Source organism: Doryrhamphus excisus, chromosome 5 (assembly GCF_030265055.1).
Source record: "Doryrhamphus excisus isolate RoL2022-K1 chromosome 5, RoL_Dexc_1.0, whole genome shotgun sequence".
In the NCBI taxonomy this organism is placed as follows: domain Eukaryota; kingdom Metazoa; phylum Chordata; class Actinopteri; order Syngnathiformes; family Syngnathidae; genus Doryrhamphus; species Doryrhamphus excisus.
Window position 1 is genome coordinate 6831834 of NC_080470.1, and position 26510 is coordinate 6858343.

Consider the following 26510-nt stretch of genomic DNA (forward strand, 5'->3'; position numbering starts at 1 on the left):
CGTTTTTTGTATGAGTAAAACTGACAACATTAGCTTTAATCCTGGATAGAAAATATCAGACTTTATTTCTGGAAACGCTGGTGGGTTGGTCACCTCAAAATGTTCCCAGGTATGAGACGCAACGGCAAGTTTGATGAAGCATTCAAGTGGACTGTGTGAAAATGTGTACTACTACTACTATTACTACAAAGTCACCAGAGCTTGAATTGATCAAACTAAACCAGTAAAACAGGTTGCTTGCTTCAAGAATAGGACATACTTAATAATCAAACCTTGGTTTTCATCAAAATTTGCCTTGGTTTTTGTACATTATCGCACGTAACAAGCAAGGTTGGTTTACCTGTACTGTATCATTCTGAGGCATCGAGTGCCCTGACATCCTATGTGTTGCTGACTCACTGTCAGTGTGACTGCCTAATAACCCACCATGGGCACAAAGAATGTTTTCTTTCATATATCAACTCTCTTAGTAAAATGACATACATTTCCTTTTATGATTGTATTTTCATGCTCATAAAATTACAGTTTTTTTTTACATTCTACATTTTTTTTGTTTTTTTTTTCTAACAATTATGACTTTCATGCCACAATATTTTGACACAACCTAATTTTCCATAAATGGAACTTAAAATGTAAAGTGTAGAAAAGTGTAAAAAATACACATTATTCATTACATAATAATAATAATAATAAGAATAAGAATAATAATAATAATAAGAATAATAATAATAATAAATGACTTAAACATATTTTTTATTTAACATTTCAAATTTATGCCACTGAATGATGTCATTTTTTTCTCATAATAGTATCATATATTGTAATTATTTTAAAACTTCAACTCCAAGTTCAGAAATGTGAGTTATTATTATTGTGTTATATATTATTATGTGTTATTAGTGACATTTTACCAGCAGCCCCTGGTCACCTTATTTGTACACTTTTCGCGGTCAATTTGAAGCAATGTGTGCTATGCTGCAAATCACATGCCATCATCAAGATGGAAGCGAGGGCCTCCATTTCAGGTCAAGCAGTGGGTATCGGTGAACCTTCCCCCAGGTGTGTGTGTGTGTGTGTGTGTGTGTGTGTGAGTATGAGACCAGGCAGTCTACTTGGCAGCCAGTTTGAGGAAAGATTATCTTGACAAATTGGATAAACATCTTGTGTGTGACAGGATGCTGATGGAGGGTCCGCCTGTCCACACACAAACACACACACACAGTCACACACAGCTGGGTGGTTGGTTTGTTTAGCCACAGAGCGAGTGTGTCCTTGTTGCGTGTGTGCGAGTGTGAACCCAGCCTAAAGGCAGGTAACAACAGGTCTCCCTCCTCAAACAGAACATGCAGGTTCTCAGGTGTGTCTGCTTTCTCCCTCTCTACGCTGTTCATGTTTGTTTGTGTGGAAAAGGGAACTCCACTGGTGTATTAAGTTGCCTTTCGCTATACATACTTATTTCTCTGCGTTGCATTGAAACGATTATGCAGTATTATAGAAAGGCATCAGATTGACCTTTTCAATAAAAATGATCAAAAAATGTGTACTTGAGTGCAATATTTGAAAAGAAAAGTGGAACATTGAACCAATATGAAGTCCTCATCAAGAGGAGTTCCCTCCATATCCTGTAAAACCAGTTGGCCAATACTTCTTACACAGTGTGGTTTGTTGGTAATGCTTTAAAAAAAAAGATTGATGCGGTCTGAGTCTTTGCTTAAGAGATACGCAAGAGGGAGTCCCAGAAGATGCAAAAGTTGAATGAGCTTAAAGTCAACACATAAAACTGGTCAGTAGTGAAGATGTATCCACTCATGACACATATTAGGACCACACTACGGAAACATCCTAACAAGGGGCATTATTAATCAAATGGTGAAAAGAAGTAGGATCCCTTACTTATAAATCAAATAGTTCTGTAGTTAGAGCATAACAAACCTGTTTATGATCTTCTAAATACGGTTTTCAACATTATTAGAGCCCTCTGGACATGAACTAACACCCCCATAGTCAACTTGACATCCGTATTACTCAAAATAGTAGACAAAAGAGACAATAAGCAATAGACTTGTGCTTGTGTGTGTTACTATAAATGTGCTCCCTAGAGGAGCTGAGTGCCGGGTGTACAGGAAGTGACATCAGGGGTGCAGAGTTGCATTTTAGCTTGCCATGGGTTACAACCACTTGTGTTTTTATTAGGGATTTTTATTAGAGATTATTGGACCTGTTGTGAGAGTCTGGCTTTTTTGTCCCAATGAACATTACAGACCTGTGATTGGCTGGCGACCAGTCCAGGGTGTACACCGCCTCTCGCCCGAAGACAGCTGGGATAGGCTCCAGCACCCCCGCGCGACCCTCGTGAGGAAAAAGCGGTAGAAAATGAATGAATGAATGAATGAACATTACAGACATCTAGTGGCCAGTGTGGAAAACTACATATCATTCACAGCATCTTTGAAAACATCTTCTGAATGCCTTGTGTTTGGATTTTAGTTCATTTAGCCTTTTGTATGCATGAAAATGCTTAATTTAAGCAACAACAATATGTTAATATTGTTATATAAAATATGTTTTTTTTTACTAATAATAGGTCATATTTAATCACGAAACAGCATAATTTATTCATTAATATAAATATATATGGAAAACCATGACATAGTGAAGGTGCAAAATTTGAACTGCAAAGAACTGCAAAACATGTCCCAACACAGATTATTGTTGATTTTGAACTTGGTCAGTCAAAATGACAGTTATTCCAGAAGCTGTTGGCCAAAATGACGACTTTCAAGATTTCAGACCGAGTTTTCATCGTGGAAGGTTCCTTAGTCTGCTTTGTTTGCACTTGGCAGTTAAACATACTTTCACCATGCGTCATAGGGTTTGGGCAGGGCTGTTTATTAAGGGTGGTTTATTTATAGCATTGGTGCTATGAGCTAAGATCATTTGGGGTTCAAATGAGTTGAAATGAATTCAGGTTTTGATTAACATTCTGCAATTATATTTCCAGTACCAAATATCTCCAATGACAACAAAACAAAACAGGTAAACAAAGAGTTTAAATGAGTTACATCGTCAATGGAAAAATGCATTGTTTGATAAATTAGGTCATGTGTCGGAAGAGGCTTTAAGAGTGTGAGATTGTTACGCACTGGAAATACAGCAGGAGAGACTAGAACAACAGAAGAATGCATTACAAATAGATTGCAACATTGCCACCTAAGCTTGAATATACAGTAGTACTAATTCAGCATTGCTAAATCAGAAAGGTCTTTATAGGGAATTAGTGCCAACAAGTTTTTGCTTGTATTGGATGAATAGTTGAAATATGAGCCAAGGAAAAACCCATGATGTATCTGTGAAACACTGATTTATTCACTCATCAATTTTGGAAGATGTCTGCACTGGACCGAACCAGCCCATCAGAGTCCAGTATACTACCAACTACCAAAATCATTTTCATAGTTTCATTCAGTAACATCTCCATATTGACCTGAAGTTCCATCATTAAAGGAAACATGTACTTCATTTGCAATTTTTCCCATCATCCACAATCCTTATGGAAAACAAGAACAAACATGTATCAGAATCAACGTCATCTGGTCCAGCTGGCCTTTGGTGCTTTTTTTCCAGTTGATTTTGGGTAGGTGGAAAAGCGTTTCTCCCATTCAAGGGTTTGTTTGCAATTCTTTGTTGGTTGTGATGCAGTCTCTTGGAGCAGTGTCCTCCTTGCCAGATACACAAAGCATTCCCATTGATGGTAACACTGTGTGCCAGTCAGCGCGGCAGAAACACTCCATTTCTGTTGGCATGGCTTGGCAAGCTCCACGTTAACACCACCAAGTCATGCCGACACCGGTGCTGACTGTCTGGTACGACGTTTCACCCTCCCTCATTCTTTGTATATTCAGACTCAAAAAGAGAAGGTTCCGGATCTGGTTTTCCCAGAGTAGTCGTTGGCAGTAACTTTCACAAAGTCTGTTATTATGAGTAGTTGACGGAAATAGCATTAGTTGCTATGTGCTGTGTCATATTAATGTGTTCAGTTTTTACATACTATCAGGAATGTGACTGTTGCGTTTTATCGAAAAATTGCCAGCGCAAGTTGGTTATCTAGAACACACAAAATGAAAGATGTGTGTTCTTGTGTCCCATAGGAATGGTGGATGATGGGTAATTTTCTTATGTTTTTTGGGCCTGCAGTGAGTAATACTTGATTTTTTTGTGTACTACTTTACTTTTTTCTACCATAAGCCTCAGGATATGTTATAAATCACTGTCTTGCTGCATCCAAATTCGGCAGAAATAATCTTGCTTTCAACAACCCTGTCAAGTCAAGACAGAAAGCCTCTTGCCTTTGTCATCAGAAGGTCGTAACACACTCTAATTTTGGTTCTACTTACAATATGTTTTACAATCCTCCAGTGCAAAATGCTAATTTTGACATTTCCTAAACATCCACGGTATTTTCTGGTTAGGAATCGACTTTTGTACCCGATGCTTAACTTAATCACAATCTGCCTTCTACACCATCAATTCCCCTTTCAATACGAGTGTAATTGTTTATTTGAGCAATATAGCCCCTCGATGTCAGAGTGAGGACTGCCACACTGTCTACTATTGTCCTTTGCTACTGCTAATATACGATTTACTGACAGAAATGACCTTAATCCCTTGAGTGTCCCTTAAAGTCTTTTTGTTCTTCATGCTCCAAATACAATTACACACATCAGCACACAAGACGACATTCACTTCATCCTGAGCTGTTCACTGGTAATGTACGGTATCGTCTTGTTTTTTTTTTACAGAAAAATATAGATGGTACTTTGACACCCTGCCCACTTGCTTTTATAGTTTGGGTTCACGAATGCTCAGAGTTGGTGTCAAGTAAATAGTCTTTAGGAAAACAAACATTCATAAATATTCCTCAATGTATCGAACCTCGACCCAAAAGTGCTTGAAAAACACTACATCAATAAATGGGCTATTATTTATAAATGCCTTCACAGATTTTAAAGTGTATCAATTATTATATATATTTTTTGTTATTCAAAGCTCCAAAAATAACAGCATTAAAGGGGTCCTCTTATGGTTTTATGTAATAAAGTCACATGCACGGAGAGACTCAGTGATGTCTGACGACGCTGCCTTCTGACTGACCTCAAAAATGAACTGTAATATTATTTTTTTTTTATCTAGTTGTTCCTCTGAGGTGAAATGGTGAGAGTATTCCACAGCCCTTGAGGGCATTTCACATTGTGAAAGGTGTGGGTTTTCAATTACACTGTCTGTGAGTGTGGATGTGAAGCCACATTCACTTCCCTCATCTAGTTGGCACATACTGTATACGTGTAATAATAAAAATATACTATACAGTCCTACACCAAAATATAGTATGATTCTTACTACTACTAATTTCAGCAAAGTAGGATTCTTATTTATCAATCTAATTTTTCGATAGTTGAGCATAGAAAACGTGTTTAGAACCTTCCAAATAAAATTTTATAACATTACAGTTGTCCCTTGTTTGTCACAGTTAACGGCAATAAGTGAATTTCCGCTAAGTATGATTCCATATGACTAAAGGGACTACTTTTGTTTTTAGAGCATAGAAAACCTTTCTATGACTTTTGGGTTTTAACATTATTTGAGTTCTATAGAACCAAATAATCACTTTTACACCCCTATTTGTGCATTTTGCAGGCTACGGGATCACTGCAGAGATAAAATAGATAGCCACTGCTAGCATAGCAATCTAATTAGTTCGCCTCTCCAATTTACTTTTTCGAAACAAAGTGTGTTGTACCACTGACACCCGGAATGAGAAGATAACTTTTTCATTATTGTTATTGATTATTAAATTATGAATGTTGTTGATTATTGTGCCTGTTGTGAGATCATTTAAACGTCTGATAAAAGCCTGTTGCTACGGTGATAAAGTTTTTTCCAACATTACAGTAACAATACTGACATCTAGTGACTAATGTAGATGACTACATCATTTTTGAATGTGTCCTTTGAATGCCTTATATTGCTATTTTAGTTCATTTACATTTGAACCGCAAAGTGGCAAGTGATGACTGTGGTTTGTAAATATATAGTGATCAAGAGCAACAATGGGCCGCACAGCCTAATCACCAGTAATGACAACTGAATTATGTACAACTATCATCGCTGTACCATTTTTACTCACTTGACTATGTTTACTGATTAATCTGCTATCCATCACTATCAGCTCATCTCCACCCAGCAAACAGAGATATCAGTGATTGATCAGCTTGATCTGTGTCAAAAGGCAATGACCTGATCAATAAGGTTAAACACACTAATATAGTTCTTGAGAGTGTGCAAACGTGTGTGTGTGTGTGTGTGCATGTGAGAGAGAGAGTGTGTAGCTTGTGGGGGTAGAAGCAAATAGTGTAATAGAATCGGTTTCATCACCCGAGGCATTGAAGAAGAGGAGGAAGACACAAGGGTGGGGTGGGGGGGGGTTGGAGGATGAGAATGGGAGTGACATAAGAAGTATAAAATGATTAGGCACAAACACACACTCACTCACGTAGTGTCATCTTCCATCAGTTGCCTGCAAAGCTGCACGGTTATGACCACAGCCATGTGATCATTTACACTCATTGCTGTAGATAACCAGGGGCTACTGTTCTCACTCTGAACGTACGAGTGTGTGTGAGTTTGTCTGTGTGTGTATTCTGACATAGTGAGGCAGAACATAAACACTACAATAATACTGTATGATTTTTTTCCCTTGTATTGGTAAGATTTTACCTGTCCATTCTGTCATGTTATCCAGCATCCTTAAAGGCACCTTTGAGGCTGACACTCATGTGTAGTATTTAGTGCAACTGCCAGTTGGCAATCTGTTCAACTTTAAACTCTTAGATATTTTAGGTCCTGGTTAGAGCCTGTTTGTTTTCTGAAGGTTAAAGGGTAAAGCGTTTTGGTTTTCTCGCAAATTGTCACATTATGTATCCCTCTTTTGTTTATTTTCTACCGGAAATGGCTGTCCTTCTGGTAGTTTCCAGTCAGACACCAATGCATGATTATAATTTTTTTTCAACTTTTGGAGAATGTGGCCTATAATAAAGGATGGACTTTCTACATAACAATGAAGAATAACTTACCAGCTTGAATAATGAATAAATTGTTATTATGTAAAGTGACGTAGGGGATTTGGAAACCATTTGCAAACCAATTTTTTTTTATTTTAGAATACGGTAACCTACCGAGTCATTGAGTGGTCAAGAGTTGAACTTCGCAGCACAAACACTGAGGATAACCGTATATTTCAACATGAAATGGACAGGTTTGGCGGTGCGTTTAATATATAACGATGATTGGCGAATTAAGTTTTTTTGACTTTTTGGATAAAGACAAAACAATCAAAGAAATGAAAATCATGATCGTACCATCATGATGGCAAGTCAACTGAAGCATTCACGCCTGCATTAAGCTTAACTTAACCACGTAATCAACCAGACTACAACAGCATCAGCAAAACCATGCAGCATCGGAAGTCACACTCATGATAAGAAATATTTTATTTATTGATTAGCTTCAGTACAATAAGCATTATATGGTTCTTATGGAAATACATTCGGAAAAATTTACTTTCATGGCTGTCTTTGGCACAAAAGGTTGCCGACCCCTGACATATGGTATTCAAATAAAGCATCTCCACTGCAACCTCCTGCTCCAAACAACCAATCAAATTCATTCCAAATTGTTGCATCAATATTTTTAGTGTCATCTTTTTCCTCCACACATCAAGCAGCGACTTTCACAATCCTGCTTCAGCTAAGATCAGTTCAGTTTCATTGACTTTAATTCGCTTCCGCCAGGAGTTGGCTTAGACACCCATAAGATGTGTCCACTTGTGATGATGTGAATGTGTGTCTGTGTGATGTCAGCATCTTCGCCCGGTGGCCCATTGGTCTGATGTAACACCTTCAGTAACAGCTCCTACACAAAAGAGAGATACAGACAGGTTAGTGTATCCACATGAAAGTCTTCTCTCGCTCGGTGCAATCATCCACGTAGGATGAAGGCATCCGTGTAGGGAAGGGAAGGGACACTGCTTTTGAGGAATAATGGTAAAAGAAGAGTTGGGAGAAATGCTCCATGCATTTATGATTTATCTTAAATGTTTAGACGGTTTGGTAATTCAGTTAGAAATTAATAAATACATCAGAGAGAACACTATTTGGATAGATCAGGTTTCTGCGTAGAGTCAGGTACACACACACACACACACACACCAGTTTCTATAATGTCTTAGGAAAGCCTTAGGAAATGTATCGGAGAAGCCTCTCACAAGTGGAAAATCATTTTTGCTTCTCATTTTGCACAGCAGTGGCAAGAGAACACACATGAACAGTTTGTCATCATTCACTCAAGGTTTATTTTTCAACTTTTGGAGAATGTGGCCTATAATAACTGAGACATACAACGTACCCGGTCATTAGCATAATGCAAATGTGCAATATTTCCATCACTGCCTCTGTTACTTCCTCAATCATATTTGTTTTATTTAACAACCCAATACAATACACTCATATGTGACTTTACTCATCTGTATACACCAGTCATTATTTGCACTATGACCCATTTATCATTGCACTAAAATTAATATATCTGCAATATGTCTGCTCCTGCATATGCTCCTGTGCAATACTATGTGTATATGTTGGATATCTTGTATATATCTTGTTAAATTGTCTTTTTTACTCTACTTTTATACTTTATATACTTTTTTTAACTTGACTACTGCACTGAAAGGAGAAGCTCTCCAATCTCGTTGTACATCTTGTATAATGAGAATTAAAAAGGCCATTCCATTCCAATAAAGGATGCACTTTCTACATAACTATGAAGAATAACTTACCAGCTTGAATAATGAATAAATTGTTATAATGTAAAGTGACGTAGGGGATTTGGAAACTAATTTTTAATTTTAGAATATGTCACAGATCAATAAAATAAAACAAGATGTGGACTGAAAATGGTCCTTGGGCTGCACTTTGGACACCTCGGGTTTGTTAGTGGAATAGTTGCAGCTTGTAGAGCATTCTCAATGTTTACTGAACAATGCTGACACATCTTTGTAGTTACATATTTCACCAGCGGGACATGTGTTCAAAACTAGGATATTTTACAGACAGAAGAGGGTTTTTAAGCTCCGGGTTCTCCCGAAGGCCTTGTCTTTGTTTCTGCTTTCTGGCTCATGGAGGTGCATCATAATGCCACATGTATACTTCACTTAAAATGTGGGAAATTGGTATAAAAATTATGTCGTTATGCCTACAAAAACTAAAAATGCAAGAAAATATGGAAATGTTATGACAGTACTCCCTCCTTAAGATGACAGTCTGATGGATTTTAGTCCATTCATCAAGAGCATCGCATTGATGAGATAAGAGGTAACTGAGGTTGCTGGGCTCACAATCTCTTTACGATCACCTCAGAGATGGATGGGGGTTGAGGTCAGGGTTTTTATGTTTGTCCACATCCAACTTGTCCAAGCCTTTATAGAGCTTTCTTGATGTAATTCTGGAACAAACAATTCCCTATTCTGTTCATATCAACTTATTCAAATTTGGGTTGAAGATTCGTCAATTCTCCCCTTTTTATATCATATCTTCTCTGCACTGTAATATTCCAGTGTTTCACAGGGTTGTGCTATAATTCAAATCCTACAAAAATGAGAGGAATAATTTGTAGAGCATCTCTTCAAACAGCTCGGTTTTTAAAATTAAAGGCCTCTGCCTTATTTTTTTTTTTTTGTCTATTCTCATTTTAGTACAGCTAGTTTCCTCTTGATGGATTCCCTTTGTGATTTATCAAATACAATTATTGTGTGACTTATTTCGGAGGACCATTAGTATGTGTGTGTATGTGTCAGCTTGAGTGTATTTAAATAGCATTAAGTAATTGGAAAAACAGGACATTTCTGAGACAGAAAAAAAATAAATAGTCTTGGAATTACTCAACTACCCCCCCATTTTAATATACTCTCATCCTCGCCACGGCACCATCAGAGATGTTTAGAATATAAATTTATAATTATCTTTTGTATTAATAATTACAGAAAATTGGGAGAGGTAATCGTCTCGTTTTTCATGCTATGTCGATTGTGACAATGAGAAAAACCTCTGCTAATGAAGTGTAGTGGCGTCCTGGACAGTGCAGCTAATTGTAGAGGGAAGATTACAGCGCTCCTTGCTCCTCACTGGAAAAAAAATAGGTTATACTCATCAGTCATTGCTCTATAATATTTATTAATTATGTTTATTCTTAAATGAAGTACATAGACAGTAGGGGTACAATAAAAATTATGCATGAATAGACAAACAAAATGTTATTTAACTGCATCACAAAAAATGTGGGTGTATTTTTAATGTTTATTGTCCCACAAATTGAAGCAAAACAATACTATTGTCAACATGTATGGAGACCAAATAAACCACTGATGTTCTAATAATATTTAATAAACCCTAATAATTAGGGATGTCCGATAATTATTGGTACTGATAATTATTGGTCCAATATCAGCATAGAAATGCGATATTGCTTGATATTAGTATCAGATTTTTTTCCCGATCATGAAAACCGATACTTAAAAAATGCTGTATACAACACACATGTTCATTCCACCACAAGAGATATGTTATGTTACACATATTGGTATTGGCTGATATCGGTAAGTTGGACAATATGGACGGCTGTCAGCAAAAAAATCCAAAATGGGACATACCTAATAATAACATTAAAAAGAAAATTTGTAAAGTTGGGGAATTGTCGTTTGTGACATATTTTCTCACACACAATTTGTACTGTGTAACATTTGCAGCATTTCTTGAAAGAGGCTGGTTTGTAAACTAACTCATCTAAACATGCTGAGAAGTTTTTCATATTTAATGAAAAAAAGGTATTTGACCTAACATAGATTTCCAGAAAATTGCAACAATATTCTTTGTTTTGTATTACATTTTTGCTGTTTTTTTTTCTTGTTTAATTGTATTTTTAAAATGTGCTGAGGGCCAATAGAAATCTGCCTCTAGCCGTAAATGGGCTCAACTTGTAAGAAATGAAACAAAGTGCTTTAACATAAATATCTTAAATATGTTAAAAATGAAGCAGGGTAGTATTTCTAAATACATAATATTAACATGCTCCATATGAAATCATAACCCTAAACCACACATTTGTAGTGGTTCATACAGTGGCTATATGCCAAATTGGTGCAGAAGCTCTAACTGGTGTTTTGAAGTGCATTACGGTGATGTAAAATTGCTTGAAACAAACAAAAGATGCAGAATAAGGTATAGTCTAGTTCTTAATTTACATTAATCTATTGTGTATTTCAATTAAAGGAACAAGCCCCCAACAAATACACACAAATATATAACATTTTCACTTAGACCTAATTTGAAAATGTTGCCATCTGTATACCCTGACTTTCTTTATTGGGCTCATCCATATATTCCACGAAATACACGCAGCTAGCTAAAGACCCCTTTTCATGCATAGGTGGACAGGACCTTGGATGGACCAGTGACCACTGACAAGTCATTGACAACACTGACCCATTCAACTGGTTTCCTCACACTGCAAGCAGAATTCCACTTGCCTTAATGAGGAGAAAAACAAAACTCTTCTCAAAGTCTGTCACATCTCTTGCCCCACTGTATCCCTCCTCTACCCTTCTACCCTCCCCCCTCTGTTCCCTCTGCAGCTCAGTGGGACCCTCTCTCTCTCTCCCCGTCTCTTAACCCCTCTCACCCCCTCCCTCAGGGCAGAAGTAAACCACGCCTTGAGGCCCTGCTCCCATTGTGAGCCCTCTGCTACTTCTGTTTGGGACCTTTGTGTGCCGCTAATCAGGCGTGGGGCCATGCTCAGCCCCAAATGTGTGTCCGCGAGTATGTGTGTGTGTGTGTGTGTGTGTGTCTGTGTCCCTTGCCCTCATTACGTAGCCACACTGGGAGGCCAGCATGGGAAGTTTCTGCTGCAGTACACACCTCCCTCCATCACCCTCTTTGCTCCCCCCTAGCTGTCCATCACTCCCTCTTAACCCCCTCTTATCTCAACCACAAGACTTTGAGCTAAACTGCCTATTTATTTTTGCATCATAATCATAACTCAGTTCCAATAATATTACACAGTAACTGGAAGTTTTACTGGTTTGGAGTACGTTAAGGTTCTCAGGATGTTTTCATGGACTTGTGTTGTTGTCTTAAAAAGGTTTCTCAGTCAATATTTAGCTGTGGTAGAAAGTGCTAATAAAGTGTGAATCTCAACCATCAATAATTCCAACACAGAAAAATGATCACAAGTAATTCAGTAAATTTATTATCACTTTAAAAATATGAGCTGGACTGAGTCAACTGGCCGTTGCACTTTATTGCTCCCTCTGTCACCCGCTGGCTCCCCCCCCTCACCCTTCTGTTCCCTCTTTACCTCCCTCTCATCTGTCCATCGTTGCTTTTCACTTGCTGATTCCCGTGAACACCCCATGCCTCCCGCCTCCATGATGTATCACCTGTCTGAGAGGGTGCACGCTTGTGTGCGTGCATCTGTTTTGGTTCGATGACTTTTAGCTACCGTGCACCTTGACATGACGACAACCTTTGTTGTTGTTCTACACGAAGCTCATATTTCACGGCGGGTCAGAGAACAACGTCATATTTCAGACTACGTTAACGCTTATATTTGCTAATTGTGTCTATGTTACATGTCATTGACCTGGAACTGGGGAGAACTGGTGTTTGAGATGAAAGTTGTTACATTGGCCCACATAACAAATTGATTCAAGTAAAGCGATGCCAGTTTCACGTTTAGAAATAAACCCAACTTCAGCTGTAGTATATATTGTGCTAATTTCTAGCCTATTCCATGGTAGCTGGCTGACTTACTTTTGAATCATGGCCAATTTTGAGTCATGTCAGGCATTCTTAGTCGTACAAGGATAAAGTGAGGAGTTATATAAGCTCCCAAATTAGTCCGTAAAGTCTCTTTAAAGTTTCTAACAAATGCAATTGAATAGAGAAATATATGGAAAATTGCTAAACTTCTATATGTGAAAAAAAACGTACAAAGTGAGGCTGCAAAATTCAAACCGCAAAATAGTGAGGGATGACTGTATACGGTATAATGATATTTAAAGGGGACCTATTGTGTGTTTTCCACTTTTCTGACCTATAAATATTGTTAGAATGATGTTTTCTTGTGTTAAACAATGCCAAAGTTTCAAATCATGACCTTTGTGCACTTGGAAGTGAGGCCTGAAAATGTTTGGGATGGCTCTGAATGCTGGGTTTTTCTAACTAGGACTTCCTCATATAGGTGTGCCCGGGTACAAGCTGTGGGACCAATCACAGCGGAGTGGGCATGCCCTGAGGCGGGCCTTAGGTGAAATGAATCAAAATACGTGCAGATTCTTGGAAGATCTAGAAAGCTTTTTGTGCGTGTTATTGTGTGTAGCTGCTCTATAGGAGTCCACAATTCAATGAACATGAGTATGTATTATATATGTATAGTTATGCAATTAAGGGTACTGGTAAGTACCATACCTGTCAACATTCACATTTGAAAAGACGGGTAATTAACTCCCCTGACAAGAAAAAGTCTAACCGAGGGGTAAAGACCAACCATATAAAGACCACTGCCAATGCCCACCGCCAATGCACCACCATTGTCCTCGCAGATTGTTGTCCCTCAAGGGGGGATACCACCACCATTGTCACATGCAGTACCAGAGAGCTAATTTAACAGGAAGGCGGTAGGAAAGAAGTAAGGTACTATAAGCAGACCTTGGTGAAGTTATACGTATGTTCTAAACAGGCTGGCACTTGACAGTAAGAAACCCTTCATAAATCTGACATCCGATCTTACCTATTGGTGAATGGGCTCATTGGTCCATCCACTTAGATGCATGACTCATGTGTTAGGTATAAACAAGGGAACTCATGAGCCACTTTGAGTTAGTACTGAGCATACTGTATGTATCATTAGGCGAAGCAAAAACAAAAATAAAAGCAAACTAAGTGAAAGGTGTGTGAGAGGTCATATTCACAGTTATATATCATTATTTAGAGTTTGTTGGACCACTATGTAATTGAGTGTGCATGACGGAAGTCAAGAAATAGAAAGAGGTGATGATTACTGGTGACTCAGGGTTAGTGCGACTATAATCCCATGAAAATCTACACTCCTACAGGTGCTCAGTAAATCCCATTACCAAGCGAGGAGGTGGGGAAATGAGGAAGAGAACGCAGAAAACCTGTTACGCTGCATTCATCATGGAAGTAAAATAAAAAATATACAGTATTTATAAACCTCTCACAAACATTTTTTGTATGATATTTCACATGGTGTCAATGCATACCATTGAAGCTCACACTCTTATGGTCATTGAGCTTTGACTCACGGTTAATTAGCACATCATCTCAGTGGAGTTTCATTATGTAAATCCAGATGTACAGCTCGGATGTGTCTCTGCAGCAAAGTACATACCTCATCCTTTGATCCACTTAACAGTGAGCAGACCACACAGCTCTGAAGAGGCTTACGGCTCATTCAAAACAGCACCAGAGTTTGTGTGGCTTCTAATTGAAGGAGATCACTCCGGGGCATCGTTGAATTGGAATACTCAATAAAAGTTATAGCATTTTTGTGTTTTGTGGTGTGTAAATTGAAATTATATTCAATTAAACTCAATATTTTGGTTAAAAAAATATATGAGGTGTGAAGAATTGTGCACAAAAGATGTTCCTCCTTGTAGTAACTGTTTGGCTAAGTATCTTCCTGTCATCACATGGCTCATTATCCAACAACGGTGTGGTGCAGCAGACAGCTAAACTTTACAGCCTTGTTTTACACCGACATGTACAACGTGCTGTAAATGTGATCCTACCATGCTGTTTTATTGCTTTACACAATACTGTGTTCAATGCTGTGATCATCCGAGTTTATGCCGATCGTCAAGATGTAAAACTGGAATTAAAAAATACATGAAAAGAACACATTCTAGCAGAATCAATGAGTGTGATGTAATGTTGGAGAATGTTGTTCTTTAGGCATTGAAACATCTTACTTAAAATGTGACTACAGACATGCCTCGCCACTTTGCAGGTTGAATTTCATCCATCACGGTTTTTAAAAAATATATCATTATTAAATCATGTTGCTTTGTAGTTGAATATGGCGAATGAATCCAAAAAAATATTGAAGCAAATGTTACCTTTTTTTGCCTAAATTAAGCATTTTCAAGCATGAAAAAGGCTAAATTAACAAAAATACGTACAGTATATGAAGCATTCAGATTCGACACTTGTGATTGTAATATTACTCAAATATTACTCATGACTCAGTCATGTATGGTGAGACACACACACACACACACCGGACTTGATCACCGGAACAGGCGCTCATTGCAGGTTTGAATTATCTCACATCCGGCACATTAATCCATGATAAAAATATCTAATAGAATCAACTCAATCCCGACTGAAGGTCCGATGTCACTTCCTGTCCACCTGCCACTCAGCTCCCCAAGGAAAAGCTAGTGATTGGGGCACTCCACATCCTTTTTTTTTTTTTTTTTTTTTTTTACATTTTTACGTGTATTTTACGTTTTATGTGTATGCAATTTAGTCCACTTTTTTCCTGCTTTTAAAATCTTACATCTTACTGTTATCTGACAGCTGAAGTTGCTACTTACATAGCCATGTTTACATAGTATCACCCCCCCAAATCCATTTGAAATATTAATGTTTATCATCTTCTAGCAAGTGTGAATATGAGAAAAAGCGACACTTGATAGTTTACCGCTTTAGTACATCTTAAAAAGTGCCACTCATGTATTTTAAATTGAAGAAAAAACTCAATTAGTTTGGGGACCCTTGGAAATTTTGGAGCCCCAGGCAATTGCCTGTGTTTGCCTAATGGTAGGTCCATTCCTGAATATTATGGGTAATTAGTAAATAGTTTTGTGGTCATTCGTGTATAGCAGCAGTGTTTTACATACAATAAATACAGTGTAAGCAGCAATTAGGCAAGATTATAATTTAAAATACTGCAGTTGCACTATGTGTTTTGGAACGCACACCCCTCATTTATCAAGGTTAATTGGAGCCAGACCTGACAGAAAGTCAAATTCTTTATTTATGAATGGAATATGTTTATGATTACAGCATAGAAAACATATTTATTACCTTCTAAATATGGGTTTAACATTATTAGAGCCCTTTAGAAACGAACTAGCAACCCTATAGTTACGATTTCACTCATATTACCCAACAAAGCGGACATAGTAAGAGTAAATGAGCCATTTAAGACACAAATATGACTCATCCGCGTGTGTGTTTTACTAATAGTGTGTTCCCTCGGGCCCCTAAGTGACTAAATACACCTCTGATAATATTATGAATGATAAATTATACATACTGCAGTCAGATTTTATAGCCGTTATATTTGTGGAGTGTCTATAATGTCTGTCCCATTGTGATACATCACAGCATGTTTACATGTAGATGATCTTTGCATTGCTGCATTAGTTTGATTGTACAGTAACGCAAATATTATGACTGACGATGGCGTCCTCCTCTTAAATAATAAAAGGAAAAAAGCACCAAGGGCAGCAAAAGAAATAAACAAGGATAAGACTGCTCGAGCTTCCCGCCAGACTAGTAATGGAGGTTTGATTAGCAAGCATGTAATGTACTTTACCCCCACAGCTGGAGACACAGGAGGATGGTGAAAAGAGGAGAGGGATGGAGGGAAAGGTATTGCAGGAAGGAGGAGTGCGTATAGGCAGCCCTCTCAGCAGGTCCCCTCATCCCCCTTCCTCTTACACTACTTTAGATCAGGACAGAAGTCCCCCCCCCGTCCTATTCTAAAGCCTAACATAAACTCCACTGGTTGCAGCCCCCCTCACACTATCGCCATCTCTACCGCCACCTCCCCTCCTATAGATGCATCATGCTGTGTAAGCGGCGGGTGTGGGAGGGGTAGGATGGGGTTGGAGGTCAGAAGCAGGAAGAGTTTTTTTTTTCTTCCCGCCCCCATTAACAAGCTGCAAGTCTGCATGCAGGAAGTTGTTTGTGCACAGACAATACAAGTTTATTCGAATCCAGCAGGGGAAAATTGGCTGTGTTGTCACTCAGCTGCTTTTAGGGTTAAAGGCTCAAAAAAATGTTGAGGTAGCATCCATCAGTGTGTTGTTTTTACTGCAATAAAAAAGATGAGTGTAAAAGGAATTTGAAAGAAAAGGCCAGGAGGTAAGATGCAGGAATTCATCAATGAAAATATGTGACTTTTTCCTTGAGAATAATGTCATGAAATATTTTACTTTGCTAAACACATGAAATATCACAATGGTTGTTAAAAAAAAATGAAAATGAAAGTCCAACATGAATTTGCCCTTTACTCACAAATATAAGAAAATACAGTTCTAATAGATCAGCCAAAATCTAAAAACGAATGGAGGGAGGAGAGCCGAACGGATGCTGTTTCATTCTAATCCGTAACAAACTTTACTTTAAAGAGTGGACTGTTAGAGATGTATACTTGCTGACTTTATTGTGAACTTCAGCAGCAGGTCCAATCATCATTACACACACTGGTCGGGCTCACTTTCTGCAACTTGTGTGAAGAAGATCCATTACATTACAAACCAATTCCAACAGATCTTCAGCAAAATTTTGGCAACTTTTTGATATTACGGTGTGTTATTTTTCAGGCAATACACTGGAACATAGTACTTATTAGGAAATAGCTAAGGAGTTGTTGATGTGTCTCTTCTATGAACAAATAAACCAACATGTGGATGCTTTGTTAAGTCGTTCAATAGCACGGAATGATATGTGGGCAAACTGACTACTTTGCCAGGCACACGAAAAAATTTTTGGAGACAACTTTTGTTGAAAATGGATTGAAATCCTACAAAAATTGAGGTTCTATTGGTGCAAATAATGAGTAATAAATACTATTAATGTGTATAACAGGTGGAAATGGACAAGAGTGTTGATTCAGGACTGTTAATTGATACAGTACAACAGTACATAAACAATTAAAAAAAAACAATTAATGAAGCAAAACTTCTTTACCCTGTGTACCTCCCACCATGCCAGATCAGCATTTCTGCCCCCCCACCCCACCCTCTGCTTCACTGTGCTGTCGGCTCAGGGTGTGAGCAGAGCAACGCTAATGTGTGGAGACACCTGACAAGCTCGCAGGCCTTTAGGGCTAAGCCTAACCACTCTGGACCCAAACCCATTGGGAATTAAACCTGCAAAACCAAACAGTCGCTGTGGGAGCTGGTTGGCATCTGCTGGGCAGACGAGGGAAAGCGTTTTCTAAAGGAAAGCGGTGGTGAAATTGTATGAATGAGAATGAGTTTCAACTTTTTGGAAGATTAAAATGACTCCAAACTCATTTTATTATTCATGTCAAGCGGTCACATGAGGAGCAAGTTCAAATAAAACCCTGTCTAAAATCGGTGATATTATATCTGGCAGATGCGTGTATTTACTTGACATTGATAGACAGAAAATTAGAATTCCTAAATGCTTTTTGACAACAAGAGGGCCAAGAGTTAGTCTAATGTCCCTACAATGTGTTTGAACTAGCACTAAAGCTCTTTTCCAACAGTCAGAGTACAGTAGTGCATTAAGTAAAAAAAATTAATGAGGATTTCCCAGTGTTTAAAGTACAGTAGCTTGTTAACTCCAGTATCTGTTAAGCCACACACGGCCCCTCTCTACTGTCTCTCTCCAGATGCCCTCATTAATTTTAGATTGCCTCTAAATGAGTCCCCTTCATCGTAGCGGAGGTTTGCTAAATTAGATTCATTTATATTTAAATTGTGAAACAGCCATTGTTAATGAGAAAATTGTTATTTTGGGGGTTATTCTAGATTAGCTGATAGTTGGGCAAGTGCCGAGTGGACTAAAGTCAATAAAAGAGACCCACATTTGGAAGAAATACAACATTAAACCCATGTTAAAATATCTGTCTTCTATTTTAGAATTTGGATCATCTTTATTCTTGTTTTAACCTCCCAATACTGGGGGTAACAATAATTTCAGTTTTCGGAATAACATTTGCAATAAATGTGCAATAGATTAGCTTCAACTCCTCCCCTTCTCTCTTCAATATCCTTCACATTACTCAACAATAATGAATGATAACAAAAGACGATCGATGAACTGATGGAATCGGAGAAGAGGTTATACATAAGTATCACATTTGCATCTCACAACAGACAATTTGTGGAGGAAAAAAAATCAGCAAATGTTGAATTGTGAGTATGTATGGTATAAATTAATAGTCATAGTCACCATATCAATGCTATATATATGCATGTAACGTGATGCATATCAGCTGAAAGCCCAACAAAAGCATCAGACGCCAATTCAAGCCACCAGTTAAACAGAAAAATGTCAAAAACACGTGTAAAGTACAGGGACTAGCATATGTCGCAAACAAGTCCATAAAATGGTAAGACTTCCCCAACAAACTTTGACTAAGTAACAGTAAAGTGCGAAAATGACACATTATGAAGCAATGATCACAACATGAGAGCTATGACTATTGAACATGCATGCTTTGTGCCAAAATGTGTTACTTGCTGTCGAAAAGTGCTCACATGTAGCCAAATCAGTTCTAAATTGTCCATAGGTATGAATGTGAGTGTGAATGGTTGTTTGTCTATATGTGCCCTGTGATTGGCTGGCCACCAGTCCAGGGTGTACCCCGCCTCTCGCCCGAAGACAGCTGGGATAGGCTCCAGCACCCCCAAAACCTTTGTGAGGATAAGCGGTAGAAAATGAATGAATTCATTAATTTTTTGATGTGCAAACATATAAAATCGTCAAAATTCAGTAATGAAGAGCTATACATATCTCTTTTTCTATTTTTTTGACAACCATGTTCGAGGGCTGAAGGGTTAATTCATATTTTTACAGTGTAAGTAAGTAAGTAGGCAAACTCAAACTACTATAACCAGTAATAACCAAACAATGTGTCCACTTTTCTGCATAATTCATTCAAAAAGAAAATTGACAGAAAATGTCCCGAGCAATCAGTGCACCTTCAATGCATCTCCATCGTTTTCTGACAGTGCATGGAAGACACACACATGTTGACTCAACAGGTGTCTCTAGCATCCCATGATGCGCACAAAGACAAAGCAACCCTTTTGACCTGAACTGCTAAAAATGGGGGGTTGGGCTGCTCTGGTAGAAAGAACAAAAGACCAGACAGAATTTTCCTACTTTTCCATCAAATTTTCATCAGAAATGTACCTTATTTTCAAATGTAAATGTTGACAGGTATGCGACGGAGATGAGACGTTAGGTGGAACAAGAGTGTTTCCTCCATCCCCATGAGCCCATCCATCCAACCCACTCATAAAAACACACATCACACGGTGTTTTACAGCTGCAGGTTTCCTTACAAGACTTCTCACAGCTCCCAGCGTCCTATAGCAACCCCCAGCTTCTCTGCGGCAGGAATTTGACTGTTAGCAATCTAAGTGCCAGGCGTTTAAAACCCGAGGAATGCTATTGTTCTGGTCACAGCTGCAGTAGCTTGAGCCCAGCTACTGCTGCCACTGTGTGTATGAGTGTGTGTTTGTCAGTGTGTGTGTGGTTTTTTTTTTTTTTTGAAAAGGGGGAGGAAGGAGTGCAGGAGGAGTGGAAGGTGCGAAAAAGACAACTTTACGTGTTTCCAGCGCTCTGTGGTCTCATGACAAAGCAACACATAGTTGACAGCAATTTGACACATTCCTCATGCCCGGGAGGTGGTGTCACTGATGTTTCACTACAAACCTTAAAAAAACACTTACCAACAACAACATGAGGCGCAATGTCATACAATTTAATACAAGATATCATCTCTACCTTAATGTAGATTAGAATCTTCTGTTTTGACTGACAATGTCAAAGAAGCAATAATAATAATAATGGGAATGTCTGTTAATGTTGTAGTTTGCAGTAGTGTAGAAGGTCATACTACAGTCACACTGACTGAATGTTATTATATATTATAATAACCTACTTTATTATTATAGATTCTGCAGGTGCACCCAATGAAATGATCAGAGAGAGTACACTACATACGTATTCCCATGAAAAGTGTTGTTTTAAATAATTGATGGGTGTGTAATGGCTGCGCACAAAACATTCTTCCAACCCAACAACATTTGAGTTATGCTTGTGGATTATGATCCAGAACCTGGTATTTTTTATGTTTACATTATGCAGGCATGTAAAAGACTGACAGATGCACGGTGTGGAAAAACAAACGTAATGTGGTTGGACCAGTTCACAGAATTAAAGTGCCCACAACTCAGAGCAGCTATGTACTGCTGCTGTACATGTTGAGTCACTGTGGCTTTGTCAGTCCAGTGGACTTAAAGGCAAAAAGGTCACCAACATGCGCCGCAGTGATAAAACAAAAAAAAAAAATTGTGGTGGGTTGCTAAGTGAGTATAATAACTGTAGAGGTATAGTAGAGTTCTGCATTGATGTCTTTGAAATTATGATGGATTTTTCTTTTTGAGGCTTTTTTAATGCAATCAAGCATTCTTCATAACTTGCAATGTGTCTCTTGGTTCCATTAATGGTTCCATTTATCATAGTAAGTCTTCCACTGAAGCAGCAAAACAACCAAAGACCATCACACTACCACCACAACATTTTTCTGTTGGTATGAGGTTCCTGCAGGGCTGCACGGCGGACCAGTGGTTAGTGCGCAGACCTCACAGCTAGGAGACCCGAGTTCAATCCCACCCTCGGCCAACTCTGTGTGTTCTGGGTACTCCGGTTTCCTCCCACATTCCAAAAACATGCTAGGTTAATTGGCGACTCCAAATTGTCCATAGGTATGAATGTGAGTGTGAATGGTTGTTTGTCTATATGTGCCCTGTGATTGGCTGGCGACCAGTCCAGGGTGTACCCCGCCTCTCGCCTCTTGCCCAAAGACAACTGGGATAGGCTCCAGCACCCCCTGCGACCCTGGTGAGGTTAAGTGGTAGAAAATTAATGAATGAATGAGGTTCTTGTAGTGTAGTGTTACTTTTACACTAAATGTAATGGGGGACACACCTTTCAAATATTTCAATATCACTATTTTCCATTGGTTAAGGTACATTTGCTTTCACCTGTTTGTGTCGGTGTTTACACAAAGCAGAATGATGAAACAGCAGCACACCTTTGTGCTGTTTTTACAAGTTAAACAGCTATTCTTACATAAGACACAGAAAACATGCCACTTAAGAACACACAACCCACAGAAAGATCTTGAACATAGAACCAACGGGCTATACTATGTATGAGGCTGATGTGCTAACCACACTCCAAAGTTTGAGTGTAACTAATCAAGAGAGATCACCACGTGTCTTCATGCGGGTGCTCAGGACCGTTGATAAATAAAGATGGTTAGATCTTAAGCGCATGCAGAGTGTGTGAAAACACAAGCCTATAAAGACAATTCATGACACCGTCGTGAGCCGATATTGTATAACCCTGAAGGATTAAAAGTATTTTCAACAATAAATCACGTGTTTATGATACATAGAGCCGGAAAGAAACTAGTGGGGCAGCAAAGCTTCTCTCACTTTCACTATATTTCTCTCATTATTTCTCTTTGCTCCTGTCGGTCTTTCTAGTAATTACCATCCAGCTGCTTGGAGGAACAATGCTTGGCATTCTTCCAGACGGCTGACTTCATACACTGTGCCACGCTCAATTTGGAGCGCAACGGAAGCTGGGCATGACTGGCACCCTCCAGGGCATTACTGTGTCTCTCTGTGGGACCTTGTGTGTGTGTGTGTGCGTGTGTGTGCATACCCTAAATCCTGCAGTTCCTCTTTGCCATCCAGCTCATTCATTGTCTTGTCCTCTTTATTACGTCTTCTGTCATCTCACTGAAAAAGTAAAATACATGCAAAAAGTTAATTAATTTGTTGCAGTGTAAATAATGGATTGATGGATACACATAGTCCCGCAATGGAGAAATTCAGGATTTGCAAATCACAACATATTTTGATTGTGAAAAAAAAAATCTAAATCTAATACAATTTATTAATGAGTTATAGTATAAAGATCAAGACCATTTTCAATCAGCATTACATATAATTTTATCATACTATAATATAATCACCATAAGAAAATGAGAATTTTTAGAATAAGAATGTAAAACTACAGTTAATCTTAAAAAAAAGTCAATAACTTGAACTAGGTCACTGTTTAAAGTGAATTCTTTGATTCTCCAAGTGTTTTATGATACAATAAATTACTAACATCTCCATGATAACTCCTCTTTCCCCTTTAATGCGCTGAACTAAACTTAAGCAGCATAAAGCTTATCATGGTCTGATGTGTTGCGTTTATTGAGGTGCAAATTAAGCACTCCAAATCCAAACTTAAAATGAAAACCTCATTTTTATATGGGTCAAAGGAGGACATTGTTGCCCTCTTCCACTCTCCAAGCACACCCCGGCACCCAAACAGAGTATTTTGGTGAGAGATACAACATCCACAACTTCATTCTACATGGACAGTTTATACAGTCATTGTACACACTGTACACACATACAAAAACACACAATGCCTCTCTCACTACAGACTTGAGTGAATAGGGAACAGTACAACCAATCTCTTCCACTTTGAGTACAATGAGGACCTGTCTGCATCCAGTTCCCCCAATCTTTTTTTTGCCAAAAAAGCAACATAACGAAACACAACACACACACACACACGGCCCATCGCAGTAAAGCACTTATTTTTAGGACAGAAGCTCATTTAAAAAGAGGAGACAAACGGTAGTTGATCTGCTAAGTATAAAAAATGTCTGTGTTCTACACAAAAACATAAAGCTTCACAGTGCCTTCTGATAGTCCCAACATTCAGCTGTGATTCGACACTACTTGACACCACTTTAAGAGCACACACATTATTGTTTCTACAATACAACGCTCATAGAACTGTTTGTTGTTTCACCGAGAAAGTCACACTTTTCCTCCAAAAATCACTCCTCTTCTTGACCACGGCCTGATAAACATCAGGTATCTAATCTTTCTAAAAATCCCAATCATGATTTACATTTCTAGTTTAAAAAAAATAATCTGACAGGATTAATAAATCTTGCATGTCGACATTCTCCTCCGATTTCGGATCAACAGTTGCAATAAATGTGACTGCCGTAAGCTCCTGATCCCACTCCTTCTCTCTTCAAAGTGACTGACACATTTTTAAGCACAATTTAATGTACAAAATGTATCTGTATTCCCCACTATTTAATTATAATGTAAGTCACAGTGTAGAAGTTTCACTTTTGTGTCTCACAGCAACTACGATGTGTTCAAGGACCCCCAAACAAAGTGCAATATTTCAACGCTTGATTTAAAAAAAAAAAGCAGTGGAACATAAAATCTTACATTTAAACTATGTTCTTTTGTAAAATGGTATCATGTTTGAATACCGCAGACTGGTGATTTTGGAAAGTTTTTACATTTTACATTACATTCCTCATACGAATCCCTTATTTGCCGCGGATTCCTATTAATAAACTGAAATGTTTTCGTACTTAGAGCAGAGAAAACATGTTTCTGACCCGAATATTTTTTTTAAACATTATTAGAGCCCTCTCAACATGAAATAACACCCCTATAGTCCCCTTTACACTCACGTTACCAATATAGTAGACATAAATAAGACTTGTGCTTGCGTGTGTCGCTGTAAATGTGTTCCGGTGCTAGACAGGAAGTGACATTGGGAGTTCAGAGTTGAGTTTTAGATTGCCGTGGATGATGGCGACAACAGTAGCCCATGCTTTTATTAGAGATTGGTGTGCCTGTTGTGAGAAAATTCAAACCGGCAATTGTGTGTCTCATCGAACATTGTAGTAACATTACTGACACCTAGTGAACAGTGTGCAATATTATTAATTTATTAATATGTTGTCATATTTTTCTATTTTTTTGTTCCACGATGTGAATGAAATCTATGTTCTACGTCTGTTATAATTAAATCTATAAATTAAATGAATGGCAGATATGAGAAGTAACGTCATCCATCCTACAAGAGTTCCTTGTGAAATCGGTTAACACTGTTCCTGAGCGGCCTGAGAAACCACCCATATTGAATTTTAAATAAAACTCAATGCAATACACTTTGTTCTCATGTCCATTTGTTGTAAGAATTATAGTTTAGAAATAAAGTACTTGAAATTATGGAGTTACTTTTCAATCTCCCTCTACATATCATAAAGTATTTGACTGTCTTTGATTATTGACTTATAGTTCATTTAACCATTTTTTATGCCTGAAAATAGTTCATTTAGGCAAAACAAGTGACATTTATTGAAATGTGCATAATTCTGGGTCAATAATAAGTCTCATTTGGCCATAAAACAACATTCATTCATTTTCTACCGCTTATCCTCACGAGGTGTCGTGGGGGTGCTGGAGCCTATCCCAGCTGTCTTTAGGCGAGAGGCAGGGTACACCCTGGACTGGTGGCCAGCCAATCACAGGGCACATATAGACAAACAACCATTCACACTCACATTCATACCTATGGACAATTTGGAGTCGCCAATTAACCTAGCATGTTTTTGGAATGTGGGAGGAAACCCACACATGCACGGGGAGAACATGCAAACTCCACACAGAGATGACAGAGGGTGAAATTGAGCTTGGATCTCCTAGCTGTGAGGCCTGCGCGCTAACCACTGGTCCGCCGTGCAGCCCCATAAAACAACATGATTTTCTAAAATTAATATATTTTTGAAAAAAAACATGATCGAATGAAGCTGTAAAATTGGAAGTGTGAAGTAGTGACGGATTACTATATTACATGACATAGATGTAAGTATTACGCAGTTTTGTTTCTTCATGAGAAAACTTTGACAGAGAACGCATGAGGAAAATGGAACATGTGTTCTACTCGTAGTCTCACAGAAGGCAAGTCTGGTGGGTTCAGGTGGAGTCAAAGAGTTCCCTAACGACGTGTGGTTTTAATCTCAGTCTGAAAGTAGGTGGGGAACTGTATTGAAATTGTATTGTATTGCGAGGCTACTTAAGGTATTTATCTGCCATTGTTGTGATGGAGGGATGAGGTACTGAGATACACACAAAAGGAGGAATACATTAGAATAGGCTTTAGACTTTATTTATTTGCTATACCGTATACAAAGACAAAACTATCAGGAAACTTGAACCACGAGGAAGCAGTGCTAGGTTCGATGTTTTCCGTTTCAGCAGCTCACCTACAGTACGCCATGATATAGAAATATGTTAGGATGGCTTCTCACAGTTGGCATCTTTGCATGAGCTCCATGTCAAATGCAATAAGAGTAATGTCATTCCCCGCTTGAAAGGCATGCAGGCCGGGCTGGTGCAGCGTGGCAGAGAGCCAGGCCAAAGCAAACAGAGGTGTGTTTTAGATTTGACTGCTCACTCACCGGCTCTGGCAAATACTGACAATGAACCAAACTGTCTC

At 38.4% G+C, this 26510-nt stretch overlaps 1 long non-coding RNA gene across 2 annotated transcripts in view; it reads right to left on the reverse strand.

Annotated features, from left to right (window-relative positions):
* Nucleotides 1-7445: 7445 nt before the first annotated feature.
* Nucleotides 7446-26510, reverse strand: part of LOC131129406 (uncharacterized) — a 146238-nt gene continuing 127173 nt past the window's right edge. Inside the window, exons 6-7 of one of the 2 annotated variants that reach the window (XR_009129837.1) lie at nucleotides 22857-22933; nucleotides 7446-7968 (exon numbers count right to left, since the gene is read on the reverse strand). This is a non-coding gene — a long non-coding RNA (uncharacterized LOC131129406). The remainder of the gene's footprint in view (nucleotides 7969-22856; nucleotides 22934-26510) is intronic. The other variant, XR_009129836.1, reaches the window with a different exon arrangement.